We start from the raw sequence: 6,428 nt of genomic DNA on the forward strand, positions 1-6,428 counted from the left end.
GCTTGATCGCCGAGAACTGCTGATGATGTCCGATGAGTTCCAGTTACTTGTCGGATCTCTTACCGTTCACTTCATGCTGCCTTTCTCTTTCTTGTGTCTACGGTGCAAGTATTGCAGAATACAAGACTTCTGCGAGTCGTTAACTGATCAGCGTTTATACGACAGAAATTTAAGATGTTGTTTTCAGATCCAGACAAAGTGAACACACTGTGTACGCAGGCAGTAAAAAATCGTTGTAGTGGCTTGACAAAAAAAAAAAATAAAAAAAATAAAGAGATTTTTATGGTGGTATTCGGTAGTAGCAATTACGCTAGCTGTCAAATTGTTTGCGGTCATTTGCGCTTGAACGGACGGCAGGTATTGCAAGTAGTGGTCAACGTGAAGCTTGGTTTTGCTGTCAGACAGAGGCGTATCTATGGAAAGATGTCTCGTCTCCTGTCGCCCTTTATAAATATTTATATTTTCTTTCTTTTGTTATACAATACGAAATAAAAACATTGTTTGAAGTATTTGATCTTTTTGGCAATATTGCAAAAAGATTGCGCTTCATTTAAATAAAGATGGATAAATAAAAATTAACTATTACAAGAAAATGATCTCTTTTTAATTGTATTGCATTCGAGTGTATTCATAATCATCATTGATTAGAAACAAAAAGTCTGTTTTATCATATTTATAGAAGATTTTATTGCGTTTTCTCAGTTGTCAATAGAAATTCTGACAATTTGTATAATTAAGCACAATTATATTTTAAAGTCTTGCAAATATAATTTGGTAACAAAAATAAGCACACACAACAAATGTAGCTCTGATTTAAAGAAGAACTATAACATAACCGAATAATTACCCAATATTTTTAAAATCAAAAATGAAGGAAATTGATTTTTTTTTAATAATCATGCTTCGCTAACATCAAAACAATAAAATAATCGCGATATAATAAATTCATCAAAGATTATGGTGTAAATAATTACGATTCGTAATGGCAACCACAAATAAAATAGCTGCCATCAAATTATATATTTCTGTTAGTTTATTTATTGCTCAATGAAAAAACCGAAGTCCTTTAGTTTTACAAGCATTATATAATAACAGATAATAAGAAAAAATTAAACATAATTACATACAAAACTCTGGACTAAATAGAGACAAAAATACATTTTAAATGAGAAATAAATAAGAGGAATTTGACGTTTTATTTTAAGAATATCAAGGAATAATTAATTTGCAAACAGTGAAAATAAAAAGGTAAAAAGTAAAGAAATAGATCACAATACATTCTGGTCTATTTAATAAAATTAAACTATGAAAAATCCTCTTCGCATCATTACGGAATAAATTAGAGAAAAAGCAAAATAATAATAATTAAGCAGATTTGAATTATAAATTTTTAGACGTTTAGTGAGCAAAAATAAATAAACGGATCACGCTGATAACTTTTGATCTAATGATCAGATCTTCACGTTCTAGGACTCATTCTTAATGGTTCAAAGGGATGACTTCAAATATGCCAATTAATAAGTGCAGGGCGATATTTTAAGTTACAAAATCGGATACTTAAACGTACTTTCTCTGAATAAACATGCCATTTTTTCGATGGATTTGGATTTCTAAACTCCAAAATATAGGGAGTTGCACTCTGAGAAATAACTGAAGAGCTTTTCAAGCGGATTGAAAAATTGTTGCACACAATTATAAAGGTCTTTTATAATTGTGCGCAACAATTACTAGTAATTGATCGAGTAGTTCCTGAAAAATGAAATTTTAAATATGCGACTTTTTCAAAATTCGATTTTCAGGAATCCGAAATCCGTATTCGAACTATATGAATTTAAACCAACCTGCATAATTTTTTTCTGAAATACTCTTTAAAACTAATTAAATGAAAAAGTTTTAAAAGTTGTTTTTAAGGAAAAGGATAAATATAAATTGCTGGAAAATTTGGGGAAAAGAGGACATTTTGTATCTTACATTATAAGAATGCGCATGCTTCATGATTAAACAAGCTCTAATTTTTCTATACACGAGATGCCTATTGTTTTCTTTTAATATTCTTAAAATAAAGACAATTATTTAATGAAAAAAAAAAACACTGTTATTGTCACATTAATGATACTACTTTTCTTTTTAGAAACTAAACTGTTGCAATGTTTGGTTATAAACTATATATTACAACCTTAATATTATTTTGTTACCATTTCACTTTGATTATATGAAACAAATATAACTTATAAATAAAGGACACTTTATGAACCCTTTCAAAAACAGCATAAAATTTTTTTTAAGGTAATATTACATTTAGTGCTGCAAATGCGATGTAAGTGATATATATTGTAAAAGACTTATAAAATTTAAAAAATAGTAACTACGTAATGTAATTTTTTTTTTCTTAAAAAAAGGAAGAAAATGGCAATTTGAAATAAAAGAAGAGATATAGGAGAAAGATTACAAAATTTTGTGCCCGAGATGCTATGGAAACGTGTTCCAATCCTCGAAAAAAGTTTTATAAATATTAAATAAATGTCTTTATAAATTAAAAAAATAAAATCGTTTTTTTCCCCTCCAAATTGTAAGTATAAATATTATTGAAACTTATACTTACAGCATTAAAATATAATAAAAATTGTGAGTGGATAATACTTCTGTGGCTTAGAGTACAGAAAAACAATGTCAACAACAGATGTTCCTTAATCCAGACATTCAAAGAAAAAAAAATCGAACTTTTACAAGTAGTTTAACTCAAAATCTATCTATTAATAAATAGAAAGAAAAACACATCTCGGTAGTTGGCGCTATTTGCTGAACGCAATGAATGTTACGTGATGCACACAAAATTATTTACTTATCGCAATTATTTTTCAGTAAACTTAAAAAATTATGTTCCCAATAACATTTGAAATTTTAACATTAGTTGTTTTTTTATTACATATTAATTTTAATAATAATGCATTAACGAGTATTTAAAAAAACAATATTCACTTTTTTTTGTTTCCAAAAAAATCAGTGTGCATATTAAATGCTTTGTTATAAAACAATAGTAATAAAAACAACAAAATATTATAAATTCTAATTTATAACCTTATAAGGAGGGAGAGCCTTTTGCCTTATAAGGCAAATGTCCCTCTAGATCTACGTTTACACCGATGCCACCTTGCTCTATTTAATGAGAAATTTTTTTCTAATGGTAGCAAAATACACGTTTTAAAGTTTGATTCTTGGTTTATGTAAATTTGATATAAAAATATTTTTTCCGCCACTACGTATATATAATTCGAAATTTCGTGTGAAACACTATTTCATTCCAATTATCTCGTGGTAAGCATTTTAAATTTTACCAAAATCATCTAAAACTGGTTTTGGTTTTTCACTCTCTACCACTTAATAAAGTATTTCAGTGAAATCTTAGCAGTTGGCATCCCTGCATATAGACACCATTTCCAGAAAATATAGCTCTGACTAATAATTTAAGTACAATGCATTTAATTAAATATTTAGGAAATGATTACTTACAAACAATAGAGAAAATCTTTGTAGTACGCGATGTCCACTTAAATAGTTGAATAAACTGAAAATGTAAAAGCCCAGAAGCTGTAACGATCCGATCAAAATAGATTATAAAAATTCAAAACAGACTTTGAATATTTGATTTTCTTGAAATTGTGAAATAACAATTAAAACGAGCAGGATTTTTTATGAGTGTGAGCTTGTCTTGTCATTCAAACCGTTTATGAGCATGAGCACCAAGTTATACTTACCTCTATCTTTATTTTTCAAAATAGTGGAGTGTATTCATTGTTAAATCGTTTCATTGGTTAAAATGAGTTGTCGAGCTAGGCAGAGGCACCTCCTATTTTTACTAATTCACACTTTTGTGGAGGTGATTCTCAACATGGGTGGCAAACATCTCCTTTTGTGGAAGGATTTATGCTAACTTACAACAGGGGTTCTATTTTAAATCTATTCAACAGATTCCGAAAACGTTTTTTAAAGATATCTTAACCACTGATATAGTTGAAGATTTACAAGTATTTTACTACAGAATAATTAGTCTAAGCTAGACTGGGACACCCCACACATTTCTTCGTCCTCTGGTCATCACCAAAGTTCTATCTCTGCCTAAAGAGGTTCCACCCATTTCCTCCCTGGATAATTGCCCTTTAAGAACGACTACAATCTTACAATGTGACATGAAGAGAAGGAACAAATTGTTTATCTTGTCTCTTTGCTGCTGGTTGTGAAAGAAAAAAAATCTAAATGAAGATTTATTCGGGTCTTTACTTTAAATGTTGAATGCTTTTTTTTAAACATGTCTTAGCTTAAAAATATATATATTTAATAAAATTCTTAAGTAAAAAATAAAATAAAAATCTGATGTTTATCGATTTGGAACCTTTTTAAAATAATACGCCTCTGCTGTCAGGTGATGGGTTAAGTTAGTAGCGGCGACTAGTGATGCTAATCTACGTCATTGCAAAAATTAATAATCGAAACGGCGAGATGTTTTATTCAAGCAAAATACAGTGGACTTCAAGATAGTTTACCATTCACAACTCTTTTTCCTGTTACCATCCCATGCTTTTCCAGATTCTCATTTTGTCCTTGTACTGAGTGTAGTGTGTCTACCACTACATTTCACTAGTATATAAGACAATGTCAACCTTCATTTATAAAAATGTACCCCACCATAGAATCGAGTTAACATGTCTTATATACTTGTGAACTGGAATTTTGTAGTGGTAGACACACTGCAGTCCCCACACTGAGCAATGTGCTCATTTCTTACAAATTTCACTTCCTTTATGTCACCTCAAGGTTTTACCCTATGTCCCTGTATTTTCATGATGAATGGGTAAAGGGACACTTGGTCTCAGACACACAGGCCAAACCATTAAGATTGATTGATTTTGGTTCAACTTAAAAAGATGCTGCGGGTGTGACTTTATATGTCACTTCCGCAACAGGAATGTTGGTACACCTTCAACGCTTTAAACAATTATAATATGAATTTTTTGTTTGGGTCTGTACTTCAAAGTTAACTTTTTTTGAATACAAAGTTTCAAAACTGACAATCCAAGACATTTTTGTGTGAAGAGACAGATGTATTTTGCTATTGTTCTAAAAGGTGATTTACCCGTGTAGTTACTTTACGTAGTAGCGTATACTGGGCTGGTTCAAGAGTCACTGCCTGGTATACCGTAAAGTAACTACACTGTAAAATCGACTCTAGACAATATCTGTATTTTTTTGTTACGGGTGTGAAAATAATTAAGTGTAAAATTTAATATGCTTATTTTATGCAAGAAAGATTAGGGAACATTTTTTAAATCTTGTAATGTGAAATTTAAAGCCCTATTTATTTCTTGATACTTAATGTTTTTATCTCATACAATTAGATATCATCTTGTTTTGATACACGGTAAGCGTTTGATGCAAATCAGAAATGATGTTTAAAGGTAATTTAAATGTTGTGTGTCCTGATCTACCACGTTCTAAGAAAGCGGATGCTATACCTGATGAAGCTACGATAATAGCTATAAAGCCTTCACTGCGTAATTTTGAAAGTAGAAGGTTTAAAAGAAAAGTTTTTCCTGTGCCACATGAAGCTTCTAAGAAAATATTTTATCATTTTGTGTCAATAAAACCATGTTTTTTTATTTATAGATTTCCCAGTTTGGATGTTTTTACAATGTTTCAGAATTGGGGCTTCTGTGCCTCTCAATTCATAAGATTTTTCAGTCTATAGTAGTGTCATGCTGTAAATAATTGTGGTATAATTTATGTCTGGTGGGTAAATTTTTAGCGAACTTTTTGAATATCTTTTGGTATGTCCATGCTTAACCCAGAGCTGTCTATGCGTAATGCAATTGATTGATCGTCCAATAAGCTTCAAACAGCTCTTGGTTTGTATTCCACTGTCCTTATTGGATTAATACCCCCGAAAGTATATTTTGTTTGCGTTTAATAGGCTTTATAATTCTGCAATTCAGAAAGACTTTCCTTTGGATTATAAATCGGCAGGAAAAAACTAAAATAGAAAGTGCAAACGATAAAAGACAGGTTTAAGTAAGAGAGAAAACTGAAATATGAGTTTGTGTGTTGACCTTTGTTTCAAAATTTTTCACACTGATCTAAATTTACTAAGACATGGAATTATCTCAATTTGCGTTTTTATTTATCATACTTGCGAAATCTCAAAATATTCGAACATCAGCTTAGACATGCAACGTGCACAATTCACAGAGCAGTGATCCAAATCAATGCTTCTGTTTTCGAGTCATTAGCCAACATCAAAGCAGAAAGACTTTTGCTGATATATATATACACTATCTGGCTATTAATGACTGGACACCCCTCATTTTGGATACATGAGGTGCTAGCATCAAGTCAGTAGGGAGTAGGGCCGCCACGCGCCCGAATCACAGCCTTAA

Source organism: Parasteatoda tepidariorum, chromosome 8 (genome assembly GCF_982258835.1).
Source record: "Parasteatoda tepidariorum strain Cologne lab strain chromosome 8, Ptep-v5.0, whole genome shotgun sequence".
In the NCBI taxonomy this organism is placed as follows: Eukaryota; Metazoa; Arthropoda; class Arachnida; order Araneae; family Theridiidae; genus Parasteatoda; species Parasteatoda tepidariorum.